Source organism: Ips typographus, linkage group LG1 (genome assembly GCF_016097725.1).
Source record: "Ips typographus isolate SLU linkage group LG1, UJ_Ityp_2.0, whole genome shotgun sequence".
Taxonomy (NCBI): Eukaryota; Metazoa; Arthropoda; class Insecta; order Coleoptera; family Curculionidae; genus Ips; species Ips typographus.
Window position 1 is genome coordinate 3683043 of NC_138422.1, and position 14831 is coordinate 3697873.

The 14831-nt window shown below is 33.7% G+C and overlaps 1 protein-coding gene and 1 long non-coding RNA gene across 7 annotated transcripts in view; one reads left to right on the forward strand and one right to left on the reverse strand.

The window, feature by feature from the left end:
• Window positions 1-14831, reverse strand: part of LOC145736568 (uncharacterized) — a 75738-nt gene that overhangs the window by 11804 nt on the left and 49103 nt on the right. For 2 of the 6 annotated variants that reach the window (XR_014180012.1, XR_014180014.1), the window contains exon 1: window positions 12841-12958. The exons of 2 other annotated variants lie outside the window; for them this stretch is intronic. This is a non-coding gene — a long non-coding RNA (uncharacterized LOC145736568). Of the gene's footprint in view, window positions 1-137; window positions 719-804; window positions 950-12840; window positions 12959-14831 lie in introns of those variants that run through there. 2 more of the 6 variants (XR_014180030.1, XR_014180019.1) reach the window with 2 other exon arrangements.
• Window positions 1133-14831, forward strand: part of chas (chascon) — a 68600-nt gene continuing 54901 nt past the window's right edge. The window contains exon 1 of the mRNA XM_081990960.1: window positions 1133-1313. The gene's annotated coding sequence lies outside the window, so the exon portion shown is untranslated. The remainder of the gene's footprint in view (window positions 1314-14831) is intronic.

Consider the following 14831-nt stretch of genomic DNA (forward strand, 5'->3'; position numbering starts at 1 on the left):
CAGGTAGCCTCTGCCAGTATCAAAAAGAACAAGCACGTACCATACATACAGCGAGTATGGAAAGATAAAATCTTTAAAAAAGATGATGATTTTTGCCACTTTGTAAACACTTTTTAAACCTAATTTGGTAAACTTACGTAAGCTTCAGGGTGCTAAGAACACATCCGTCAAATTATACACCTGTAGTTCCAAAATAACATGGTCTAACATGGACTTAAACATTTAAGAATGCATGCATTTACGTTATTGTTCATTGTTTCACCGGAAAAGCAGTGGCTGTGACATTCTCACTTAAAGATTGCTGCAAAAGTCGTGAATTGGTTTAAGCACTCAAGTAAGTGGTTCTGAATGAATAATAATGTTAATAAACGTGCCCAAAGAATAAATACGTTCGATTCTAAGATAGATAAAAGTGTTGAAAACAGGACATATAAATTCTCCTTCAGGCGTAGGATGAACGTAACGCCTCTGCTGGAATACCAATCTCAATACGTGCAAATTTTATAGTTTTCGAGCGCGATCTAAAAATTTGGAAACGTAATTTGCATTTAAATTCCTCACACCAAGGATCATTAGTTACTTTCAGCTCTCAGCGGCAATTTACCGTTCAAGGAAACCTTAAGCAACGAAAACAAGCTCAGTTTCCTTCATAAAGAACTTCTTCACGAAGGCGTGTCCTGTTGAAACATTCACCACATAGATAAAGGTGCATTTCAGTAATTACGTTCGAAAAATGTGAGAATTCTGTAGTTTGGGCGTGGTATCGCCCCAAAGTGTTTTGAAATTAGGCTAGACAAGATCTACCTTGTTCAATATCGTGGGCCTTAGTTTTTAAGTCTCAAACGCCTTTTGTTCGTTATCTCTACCACGATTGTGGGTAATTTACACATACAGAACGTCAAGCTCAAACTCCGGCTCGATATCACATAAACTAAATTGTGAAGAAAACCAAACTGAAAAAAATTGCGAACTAGGATCAGGTACTACATGGGTACCACCCACATGACATGACGGTGGTTCCGAGAGCAAGGTGATCCGTAGGCCGCGAAGGTAAAGCTGTTCTCCGCGATCGTCCGTCCGACGATTGTGTTAACACTTTGGTACGTCTTGGTTGGTACTAGAACAGAATCGAGTCTGATCGATAATACACCATACACGTGCGTGCTCGGTACTACTTCGTGAATGAGATTTTGCGGTACGACCTCTCAATTTTATAGTGGACTTTTTACGCGTGCTAAAAGGGACGAAGGGATAACGGTGGTTCTTACAGTGCTTAATTGGATTTTTGGACCTTTGCGATAACACTTGTTTGGGTAAGTTTTTGATTTTTTAAATTGTTATCTATTTACGGAGTAAATCAGCTGCTGCTATACATAATGTTCCAAAATTATATCAACAATTTTTTCAAAAACATTGGGTATTAAAAATGTTCAAATTATTAATAGGAAAAAACGCGAAAAAAAATTTGAATAAATGTTTCACAGTTTTTTCCTACTAGTTGAATCATCTCCAGCATTTGAATACATTAGCTGCTGTATGAGTCTACAATTTTTGACAATCTTATACTCAACAAATTTACACTTAATTTGTTTTTGGCCAAGTTTTCAAAAATGATCCATTTTTTTCGTTGCACTTTTTCTGATTCTTTTTTCAAAACTGAAGGCAACCAGAATATTGATCAGCTGTATCACGGTTAATGTTTTGGTCTAGAAAATCAAGATTTAGTACATTTTTTCGGGTATTGTGTAACTTAGTGCTGTCCTTACCCCTACCTTCTTAAATAACAGTAAACTTAACTTAAATCTGTTTGAGATACAGTGTGTCAAAGTTGAAAAAATAATATCCTTTTTTTTGTAAATATTTCGGCCAATGAATAAAAAAATATGGCAGGAAGGAGCAATAGCAATCAAAGAGGGGGACAAAAATCGTTTAGTATGACGGCCGTAAACTGTCAGAAAATCAGTGACGATAATCAATCTGCTGTTGCTCACTATTCACAAATCCACTCGTCAATAATAATTCAACTAATTTAAGTTTGCAAAAATTAACCTTTAGCGGACCGAAAAGCAAAACAAACTAAAACAACAAATCTTTGCGGTTTTTTAGCTAACTTCACATACCGCCAAATATAAACAAAACTGTTTTACGACTAACTTCGGAAGTTTCATTCAATTGCGCAGTAGGCGAATGTGGGAGACAAAGATGGCGACTTCCGTCTCGGTCGCTTAATGCACAAACGGGGTATTTGCTACCTCCTGATTCTTTTTGCTCGAAAGTCGTCACATTGAGAGCAACTTTTGCAGAAATGGTCACCAAACGCAGTTTTTTAGTGATTGGGATGTTCAAAAAAACTCTTAATTAGTTAACTTTCTTTCTAGCTCATGGCCACCCTATCGAGATCAAAGATGAAAATTGGTACAGATTAGTTTTAAACCATTCTTAATAAGAATTATCTTAAATTTGGCCTAATAGTAATTCATGGAATTTGTCTTGAAAAGTTTATGTTGACAGACGTCGAAGGCGCATTTGGAATATACAACTAATAAAAAAGACATAATTCAAAATCAGTTCAAAATACATTTCCATGTCTGATAAGTTAATCCGGACACACTGTAAACTATGAACTATGATTCTCTCATCGCACTATACCAGTAACTGGTAACGCAAATAATATTCAAGGCTAATCATTGATCAAGTTAATAATGAATAGAACAACTAGTTAAGTATAATATGGATGCGACATCTAAACCGCGACAAAAACAATTTTTTCCAATTAAAAAAAACTAAACAAATGAGTTGCTAGATTGTGAGTAAGTTCAATTAATTGCATAGGGTTGCAGCAGTGCATAATTTTGATTCAAATTGGTAGTATAGCTCGAATCAGATGAGAAAAGGCCACCGCATCATCAATGACGCAGTTTTTAAAACTATTTCTCTCTCCTTCTACAGGTGCCGTCGCATTAGATATAATCAGAGGCGTCCTATTAAAATATTCCCGAAAATAAATTGTTAAGCGGTCAAAAAGCCACTTGGCAACGTAGTACGGTTTTTACTTGGACACAATTAAAACAGATGCGGCAGGGGCCAGGGACAGATGGACCTTTTTACATGCTTTTACTAGCCGGCACTCTAAACGGTGTTGCCAAGTTTAAAAAAATGTAGTGGCGGACAGGGAGACTTAGGGGGTTAGGTTAGGTTCCGTTTTAGTCTGGTGTTGTGGTTGTATTGTTGATGGTCGCAGTTGAAGTTCACACAGTGTTATGAATGAAAAACGTTATTTTGTCATAATGTCTTCCAAAAAGGTTGGAAAGAAAGGTGTTATCATACACAGCCAATGCCGTGAAATCGTCAGTAACGTCTTACAATTTATGAAGAAAGAAGCAGAAGGAGTTTCCATTCCTTTGAAAAACTTTTTGTCTTTTATTTTCTTTATTAAAAACGACGAAAACGTTTCATTTTACTGATAAAATAATAGCACGCCACTGACTGGCTGCAACAACTTGGAAAGTAACGAGAGCAGCAATATTTAAAGCGAGACGTACAGAGATCGTGACATCATCGTTTGATGACGCCTGTGGCCTTTTCTTAGCTGATTCGAGCTCTACCGCAGGAAGGAGAAAAAAACTGACCTCGTTCAAAAGTTTAGTTTCGGGTCAGCGATTTGGTGTAATTTCAATTAGCTCGAGCCGATTAAAGCGTGTAAATTATTGGGTACTACTTTGTTTCGGCAGCTTGAGGGGTTGTTAAATATTTATGAGGATTTGGTTGGTATGACCTTAATCTTTAATCGTTTAAAATTTTGATTGTTCCAGTTTTTTTTTAATATTTTTTTGTATATCTTAGTTTGATGTTACTTGAAATAGTTCTTAAATAATTATTTACCTAACAAGTGCGGAAAGTGAAACTTTGCAGTTGACCAAACGCCGCGAAGCGGGTTTTCCTATGGTCGGTTTTGATTTACCACAGTATTCGTCTCAAAAACATCCTGAAGTAATGTAAGTGCTTCCAATATAATGTAATATAATAAATATATGATAAGGTAGAGAAGTGGTGAAAAAAACATAGTATTATCCTTGCTGATTTTTTTTTTAACATTATTTCCTCAAGAGCTTTGCACCCTTCACCGGAGCTTTAAAGCAAAATTAACCGTCTAAAAAACTCGTTGAATAATTTACTATTTTAAAGTACTTACTTATTTTAACTAATCTTCTCGCTTGCACATATACAACTAGCAAATTACTCTTCGAAGTCCATATTAGCATGCAGAGCAAGCACTGAATGATGTTATTGTAATTTCAACATCTGCGGTGTCTTCTAACACTCATTACTTTGTTCACCATCAGTTTCGTTAATTTTTTGTTACTTGACCATATAAGTCAAGGAGGAAAAGGTATAAGCGAACTTGAAGGGCATAACCATTCCGACATGACAAAGGCGTAAAACGTGTGCGTAAATTAAATTTACGGACGTGTTATTATCAATTAATTTACATGCATTAATTCTCAGTAAGGTGTCGTTATCATGAATGGAAATCAGCATACTTCAGGTATGTAATAATTAATTGTTATCAAATGTGGTTTATGGTTCAAGTCTTGCACACTCTCAATATCAGATTACTAGTTAATGTTTATTATTAAAAGGGGTAGCAGCTTTTAAATAGGTAAGGCGCCAATGCCTTGAACATAACGACGTTTAAAATAATGAGGTTAATTAATGGGAAACACTATTACACCTAACGGCAGCTGATTTTTTGATTTTTGGTGTTATATAATCCAAATGATACGTGTAATATGTTCTCTTGGAGATAAATTTTTTGGTTGCTGGTTGGGTTTACTTTCTCACCACACAAAAAAGCTTTGTTGGGAAAATGGAATTTCGCACTATTTTCAACTCAGTTGAGGAGCTAAAAATTAAGTTAATGTCGGCACTTGTTGTGCCTTGGTTAAATTCTTAATTTTTTGTCAAGAATTAAACCTCTTTTCACACTTTTTTTTTGGTATGTAATCTACTATTACCCAGCTCTGGTTGTGCAACTAAACAAGCACTCTTCTGATTTTTTTTACATTCGGCATGTAGAATGTACAGGAAATATTTTAAAACCATTTGCCTTAAGCCCAAACTAAACCGTATTTATCCAATTAGCTATCTATCAGCTACCTGAAATATCAAGTTACGTAATTCTATACTTCAGCAGTTCCACGACAGTAGTAATTTTCAATAAATCACTACTTGAACATTCCTACGAACAATTAATAATAAAATAAACGTAAAATGCATAGGCGTCTGACGTATTTACACATAACCCTATATTTATACTGCTTTGAATCATATCCGTCAGTATTAGCGACGGTAACAAAATAGCACATTTGCGCGTCATATTTCCATATGGTCTTGTTAAACTGACCTTAACGAATTTGCATACTATTGTCATTGAAATTAATGATTGCATGTTTAATGTTGTAGTAATTGTTACCAATTTTATTTTGTTAAATAGTTTGAACGACTGTATCAGTATTAATCAACCGAAATCCAATGTTATCTAGAAAACAGATATTGACCTAAGAAGTGCTTAAAAGTGTTTCTTTGTTTGCCAAGAAAAATCGAAAAAACATTAAATGATAAAAATAAAACAACAACCTGATAAAAATGTTTTGAATGTGATGTTTCACGGTGATGGTATAGTAAAAGAATCTAGAGAAGGGCTCAATATTTTTCGTTGAAATTTGCAGTGTAGCCAAACTCTTTTTATATTTTGGACTTTGCGGTGTTGCCAGACAAGCCAAAAAGCAAGAGCAAGAGTGCGAAAGTTTTCCTAAAAAAACAAAAATAAATTTTATAATTTTGGCCAAACGACTTGAAGTAATTAAACAAAATGTTATAGGTGTCAGTAGCTACGTGGAAAAATCAATATTTACCTTTTAGTCGGATGGATAAAAAAACTGCAAAAAGTCCGTTTTTTTAAATGGATCTATCGGTGTTTTATGGTTTGTAATAAAAGAACATTAAATTAAGAACAAATCCGAATATACATTTCCTATACCTAACTTCAACCGTGATTTGTTAACAGTTTTTCTTTAAAGGGCACATTCAATCGTAATCCATACAAATCTGAATCCCTGCTTGGTCATAATGACTAGTTGTCGATTCCATAACTACAACATGTTGTGACAGATATTTGTCAAATTCAACACTGGTTCAAACTTAGCACAAGCAGGTGTCCGTATTCAGATTAGTATGGAGTACGATTTTATACGCACTTTAAGGAAAAACTGTTGATAAATCAGAAACCGTTGAAGTTAGGTATAGGAAGAGTATACATAGAATTGTTCTAAATTTAATGTTCTTTTATTAGAAACCATAATATTTAGTGGTTGCATTTAAAAATACGAACTTCTGGCAGTTTTTCTATCTATCCGACTTAGGAAAGGAAGGAAAATATTGACCACCATGTAGGTTTTTTCATTTTCATTCTTTGAATTTTTCAACCATATGGTATTGTCTAACAGAACAAAAGGTCACATAAGCAAACCTTTCAGAACTTGACAATTTAATTTATGTTTAGACTACCGTTTTGCTGACAAATTCACTATTTTTATGAAATATCTAAGAAACGGTGCGATAGGTATAGGAAAGTATTAAGAATAATTCCTAACCTTCTTGCGAGGAATTCAAAAATGAGATTAGAAACAGGGTGTTCCATTTTAAAATCAAAAGTTGGTGTTCTTTCTGACTGATCTCAACACCGCAAAGTTCAAAATATTTTAGATAGAGAGTTTGGACCCAACCTAGACTACACTCCAAATTTCAACGAAAAATATTGAGTCGAGTGAGTAGTGAAATTTTTCATTTTTTTTAGTGGCAAGTTTATGATTTTTTTTTTGACGACCCTGTATACAAATGAGTCATTACGCACCCTCAGTCTAATAAAACGATCCTTTATTTACAATAACCCAAAGTTTAATTGCAAAATGAAATACGGTTTTGACAGAGTACAAAAATATGTTGAGCGTTGCACGTCACTTTTTTGGGAAAACATCAAATATTTCGAAAACGGCTAGAGATAGGCATAGGGCATTGTACACAAAAGTTGGTCAAAATTTTGTTCAGGAATTCAAATATGTATTAATATATAGGGTGTTCTATTTAAAATAAGAAAGTTGTGATCGACTTCCGGTATAAACGGAAGTGCATCTTGAAAATATTTTAGTTAGATTGGGCATGCCCACATCCAGTATCCTGCCATATTTTCAAAATTCTTGTCTTCTCTCATTCTTCTCTCTTCTGTATAGTGTAAACAACTTAATGATTTACAAGGTAGCAACAGCAGCTCATAGCAATTTGACCACACTGTATGAAAGCGATTTCACTGCTGATGAGTCCCTTATAAAGCCAAACAAAGGAACTCTCTAACTCTGGCATACGCAATTACCAGAGTGAATGATAAAATCTATTTACTTGAATAACTCGGTTCTGAAAATTGTAAATGATTCATTGCTATACGTAATTTCCCGCTGATTGAATGGCGACCAATCCTTAAAATACATACGTATTCATACGGTATAAACTAAAGAAAGTGAAATTCTCCAATATCTGCTAACGGCTTGTTCGAAAAATGTATACAAAAAGAAACAAGTTTTGTCATAAAATTCAAAACTTAACCAGCAATTAAAAGTCAAATGTCACATCGATGGACACCAACTATAATTTACATTACAACCATAGTAGTATTTTTAGAAATGACATCATGCCTCTGTTTACATACATAAAGCAAAGCAGTCTCGGTTATGTGCCCGTCTACCTGTATCAGAAACATAAAAGACCAAACCTATGTAGGTTTATTAACACCTATAAGTTTTTATTGCGTTTATACAATGACTTGTGTCAATCCGTTTTAGATTTGTACAGGTTTCCTGCCTACGTTCGTAACTTTTGACGTCCTTTCTGCATTGTAAAAACTCTTTTTGGTGGATTACGGTATATTAACGTCAGTTGATTTATGTTGGTAGTTTCGTCAAGACACAGGCGTGCTTCGTACTGCTTGAATAGTAATTTGGTGGTTGCCTTCGATCCTTCACACATTATTATGTAAATTGCTTAAAAACAAAAAGTGTAAACTCTAACAGAAATTGGTGAAAGGTTTCAATATAAGCTTATAAGTGAGACACAATAACTGGTGACATATCTATTGTTGGTGCAAAATGATTTTACCATTGTCAGTAATTCAAATATTTTGGACAAGTTTTAAAAAAAATTTCATATTGAGCAATCAATATTAATTGCTATAAAGTCCTTGTAATACAGGACCAAACCTCCTACAAAAAATAAATTAGGAGAAAGCTGTCTATTAACTACTCAGATAATTTTCCAAATTTTGATTTTTTTTCAAGTCTTTTACCTGACGGTGCAATAGCTATGTTATTATACGACCAATTGGTTGATAGCGTATAGCAGTAAACTTTGTAAAAAGTAATCACACAACTATTCGAGTGAGACAGCTGTTGGAAGCCAAATCTGAAATCAAACACGGAAGCTAAATAGCGGAGTACTTTTTTAGCGGAGTGTTTTCAGTGTCAAATGGCAAGATAAGTTTTTGCAAAATCTGCATGGTAATTTATCTTTATAATATATAATTATAAAGGTAATTTATGTTTCTATTTTTGTTGACTGTACGAGACTGGGAAGAATTCTAAAACAACATTAACTGTTCCAAAACTACACTAATTCTGAACATAATGTGTATCAGGACATAAGGGACTTATGCCCCAGCAACTGGTGGCTTTTATAAAGGACACTGGGCTGCTGTAGCTCTCTTACTGGCGGGACGTGACGGGCCCATATAGGAGGCCTATACGTTTTTTAAGGGCAGGAGCCCCCCGCGTCACACACAAAAGTCAATTCGAAAAAGGACAGAGTTTGCGAAATCAAATAGGACATTCCTATTTTTATAATTTTATCTTTTTCCTTATTTAGAATTAGGTTAAGTTTGTATAGGTTACTTCAAAAATTGATGACTTTTTCTAAAAATTAAAAATTCTTGAAATTATAGTTTCAGACGTGAAAATTGACTTGATAATTTGACCAAATAGTAAATTTTTTCATTATTTTGTTTCAAGCTGGCGAATGGACTTGAAAACTTGACCAAAAACGCATTTTCCATGTCTTGACATTTGACACTCATGACTGGAAATTGATAATTTAATCAAATTTCAGATATTTAACTTCAGAAATAAAAATTCACTTCAAAATTTTTCCAAATAGGGAATTTTGATTTTTTCTGGTATCAAGCTGGTAAATTGACTTGAAAATTAGATCATCAAAACATTTTCTATGTTTTGACATTTGAAACAGGAAGAGTGACTTGAAAAGTAGATAATTTTATGAATTTTACATTTCAGGTATAATAATAATAGATAATTTGTTCAAATAGTCAATTTTCACATTTTCTTGTTTCAAGGTGAAAAATTGAGTTGAAAGTTTGGTCAAGGTATTTTTCATTTGTATTTATGTATGCAATACCAATACGTTCAATATGTTACCCGTTTATCTGAAGAAACAATTGAATTGTTCTCTGTTTATCTGAAAATGCTTAAAGATATTGGTAATTTACTACATAAAACTGATTTTGACTTCAAAAATATGAATTTTTGGCTTTGAATTTTAGACAGCCTCTAATTGTAATCAGGAAAAATCTAGAAATAGTGAATTTGTACTGCGCAGATTTAGATACCTCGGAGACCTAATTCTACATTAACATATAGAAATCCATAAACTTTATTAGACTTTCACCAATAAAACATGGAAAGTACTAACTACATAACTCCTTGTCGTCTGCAAAAGTCAACATTAATGCATTCCTTGATAAGTGTATAAACAAGTGTTAATTAAGGCTATGAAAACCTAGTGCATTACTGTAGTATCGGTGACCAAGAAGAAAACGAAGGTAACAATAGAGGGTATTGTTCCCAATATTAGGTAAGAGTACTACAAGATCTGTATCACCTTGTTGTATCTTGAGATTGAGCGTTACGAAAGAATAAGTAAACGATAATTTTCCACGATATTGCGCTGTCATGCTTTCTTTGATTTGGACGCAAGATTTGTAGTAACATTTCAACAAGGTCATTCATGTTTCTGAATGTGAATTAGGCAGGTGGACATGAGAATATTGTGATGTGATTATCGTGTTTGATTTATGAGCGATAGGAGCCAAGGCAAACTATTCGTAAACAAATCTACACTTGCCAAATCGAACTTTTTTTAAGAAGTGTGTTACTTACTATAATGAGTCTCTTTGAGAGTGCAATAAGCGACTAGTCTACCAACCTCCTGAAACGTAGACCAGTTCCATTTAAAGTGGGAATTTCCACAGCTTTAAAAGGAAATCCATTAGTCAGTTATTAACTTGAAACAGAATATGAGATTACACAAGCTAAACCTATGATTTTAAAACTGATTAGCGAAACCGTTTACGGTTAATAGTAAATTCTTTGTCGTTTTTATGTGATTGAAAAATGTTTTTTAAACATGTTTAATGAAGGCTTGCTTAAAAAATGCAAACCGTTTGGCCTCTGTAGGTCGAGTCGATTATCCATTAAAGGTTATGCAAGGTTAAATTTCCTGAGGCGCTTTTGATTTATAATGTCGTTTGCGGTGCGTTTTGTGACTTCTTTGTTGTTTTTCCAATAACTTACGATTAAATCCTATTAGTCGAGGTTAATGAATACAATTTGCTCATTTGGTTTCAATAACAGCAATTTAAAAAAAAAAAAAGAAAAAAAACATAATTGTGTGCTATTGAGGTGTCAATCAACATCACCAATTCACAGTAGGATTTTAATTAAATTTACTACAATTTTTAAAATCGGGCATACATTGTGATTGTAAAAAAATTTTTTTTGCCGCGTTAATTTAGTAAAATGTAGAGATTTTTTTATTTTATATAGCACTTGGTAACCTAACCTTTTAATGGTTCGAATTTTCCAAGTCGATTTAAAGTACAACTTTAGCTAAGTTGAGTTTTGAATGTGACAAAGATCAGGTGTTTAGCACCTTACACAATATAAAGTATACTTATCTAAGCTGTCCTTAAGCCAACGTTGGGGAAACGGAAATTAATTGATGATTGAAAGTAAATTTGTTTGTATTTTGTCTGTCTGTATCTGTTATTTTACTTGATTTTGCGTATGGTATGGGCTTCGAGATAAGTTGGATTAATTTGAAAGTAAGACAACTGTTACAAAATCAATGGAGAAATACTTCTAAGTTTCATCAAGTTTGAGATTAAGTTCCGAGAGATGGAAGTATCTAATAATGTTTCCGTTTTAAATCACAATAAAATGATAACCATAATTGCCATTATTTTACGAAACTGGGGTAAGTTATTATCTTTTTTGTTAAAACATTTCAATGTAATTTCGGATCCAATTAGCTTTGTTTCAGATTTGCATATTTACAAAAACAAATAACCTCGATCTAATCTTAAAACTATGTATTAACTTTAACGCAGGCGATTCAGGTCCCAGGTTAAGGCCGTCAGATACTAAAATAAATCAATTTATTTCAATAACAATTCAGGCTACGTAACAAGGTGTATACATAGTTGCCTAAATAAGTCAATAACAACTAGACAACAGGTCAATTAACAAAATTTTGATCGGCGCGGTTGATTAGATTCTCCTGTCGATTTGTTTTAACTGATCACAATTTTATAAAATTGTGAAGAGGCCTGTTAGATTTGATGAATTAGCCCTGTAAACTCTTTTATTAATACAAATTCACCTCGAGCCCATTAATATCATTTAATACCACAACAATAGAACCGTTAGTAATTTGATTGACAGACGTTCTTTCTTTGAGTGCAATCCAGGAAGTATCACTATAAAATCCCCTAACGCGATGTGAAATATTTTTATTATCTATATTAGGAAATGCTGTATGTAAGTAGACAAATAAGTATTAAGTAAAAAAAATTCTTCCCATGAAGTGGCTTTATATGGAAAAATCTTTGAAGTAAACAATAGGCAGCATTACGACATTCTTTTCTCATATAATAGCAAACTTATAGCGCACCTTGGCGTAGGTCTATGACTAACCTTGACTTAACCTTTATGAGGTAAATACTGATGAAATTTAGAACAGTGGCGGATGGATCTCTGATAACCAACCGAGATGGGGCGCTTTAAAACGCCACTGGGAGTAGATTTGTTTACAAAGCACGCACACACAAACAACGGTATCAGACAAATCTCACGAAAACGGCCATTGTAATTGTCTCAAAAACAACAACTCCAGTAGAAAAGAAAAATGATGCAGCTCTGGGTAAAATTAATTTTTGCGAGATTGTGCTTTTGTTTCCTAGAAGCTATAAAACGGTCGGACGACTTCAACTTGCTAGTATCTTGATTAACTCGTCCATTTAGACAATCACAATTAATGATACTAGATTTTCGTAAAGTTTTAAGGTGTACAGAATATCCCAAATTGGTCTGGAATTATGGGAATTTTGTAAAAGATTTCGGAATTGTAAGTAATACACACGATGCAAGGCAAAAACTAAACTACACACTACATTGAGTTAAAATTAAAGGGCTACATTTGCCCTGGGTGAGGGTGACCCCCAAAAATCGAAAATTACACCCTTTGATAAATCCCACTGGTTCCCACAGGCAGTCAGGACAAAATGGGCGATTAAGTGGAAGAATTCCAAAAAACCGTTAAACCTTGATAAGATGTAAAATCAAAGAGTAGGGAACCGTTGAGATTCGAATTCAAAGGCTACAGGGGGCGCTGATAATTTACAAGCACAGATTTTGTAAATCATAGCTAATTGAAATTACTTACCAAATTTCACACAAATAAACACTCAATGTTTGAAACGTTTCCGTGTTTACATTATGACTTTTGGCGCAGCCAAAGTTTGGCCGGTGTCCCGGATTGTCACCGGGTGACAGCTGATTAACTTCGTCTTTTAGGTTAAGGTGTTGAATGTGTTTGATCACCGCCTACTATACTAGAAAGCCTAGACGGTGCTTGTCAAAAATTCCAATATGGCGGAAATAGTGGTGACAGTTTGCGTTTGTTTGTATTGTGGAAATTGAGTTTTTTGAGGATTAGATGAATTTTTACGGTTTAAAATCAAAGCTTGAGGTTATTTGCGTAAGTTATTTTTGTTCAAAAGTGTTTCAAACAGTGGTTGAACACTTTGAAGTGGGATGATTTTACTCCAACACTATACTCAATGGTAAGTACCAGTGCTTTCTAGTACAGTAAACTTATTAGGTTGTTACATGCACAGGTATGTGAGTTACATTTTAAAGCATCCTTCATTGTGAGAGCAACAAAAATAATTTTGAATGAATGTTCTTGGTAATAACATAAGAACCATTTACTAGTTTTGCTTACCTAGTTTCAAGGATTTACAGATTTTCTTACATTGAACAGTGTTTAAACTAGTTTGCTGTTTGTTGTACTTTCCAGGACAAATGTTCTAACCAATTTGTTTAGGCTGGACTTGATTGTGTATATAAAGCTCTATCTATGCATATCTGGATCAGGAATGAACCTTTTTTTGATTTTTCACTCACAACTTGAAATCAACTACACGAAACAATTTAAAAAAAACATATTTTTTACTGCAATTGCATACGTTTGTGTATAAAACAAAAACCGCCATTAAAAGTGACATTTTAGGCTTTCTAGTATAGAGGGCGGTGGTTTAATTCATTGTAAATTGTAAGTTCGTATCATTTGCCTAATCATATAATAAAGTAGATGCTTTTATTCTTTAATTGAACACTAACTGAAAGTTGAACGGGAGCTTTTTCATTGCCTCAAAACATAAGCCCAAATGCAATGTTTTGATGCCAACTGTCAGTGAGGATGACAATCAGAAGAATTGTTTTGCTTATGTTCAAGATTAGCTGTAATTGATCTATTTCATATCGCACCCTGAAGATTGTCTGTGATTGGTCTATTTCATATCGAACGCTGAAAATTGCCTGTGATTGGTCTATTTCATATCGCACATTTGCGGAAAGAGTAGGATTCTGTATTCGTTCAACCGTTGGCAATTGCCTACTTATTCCTTCTCTAAACTCTTAAGGAATGAACCAATATCCCGGTAGGAGTAGAAAAACTAATTGTTAGTAGATACGCGTCACGGCAAACTGAAATTATAGGCACCCTTGACAATGACAATGACAGTGACAGTTTGTTCGGTCGGTAATGGTAAATCTCAACTAAATAATGTGCATCTATTTCTTCCTATTTAATAAAAATAAAGAAGGTTAGAACTATATTGTGTGCGTATTTGGTTGCCTATGATAAATTAGTGCTTTAAAGTAAGACAATTGAAAAATCATGCATTAATGGGACTCATTAATGAATGATTTTGCATTCATTATCGTCCATTAATTATATTTTATTATTATATTTATATTTTCCGATTTGTTAAGCCTAGAAACCAGTAACCATCCAATAGTCCATCCCGTATACAAAACAGGTAGAAATAAACAAAAATAAGACAAATGGTATAAAAATAGTAACATTTTATAGAATTGTTGAGGATTCAATTTTTATCTTTAGATTTTCAACAGGAATTTTTCCTTCAGTGCAGTTTGTCTAAAATTTTAAAATTGTTGAACATTCATAATTGCCAAACATTAATAATTATATTTATAATAAATTTGATTTGCAACGTAACAACCTTAAAACTGCAAATGAACCGACCGGCTTTTAAATTTTCTTTATCCTTTTAAGGAAAACCAAGGAGCTCAAGACGACAGCATTCTGACTCATTGAGATAAATATAAGTATACATCGTCTGTCGATTT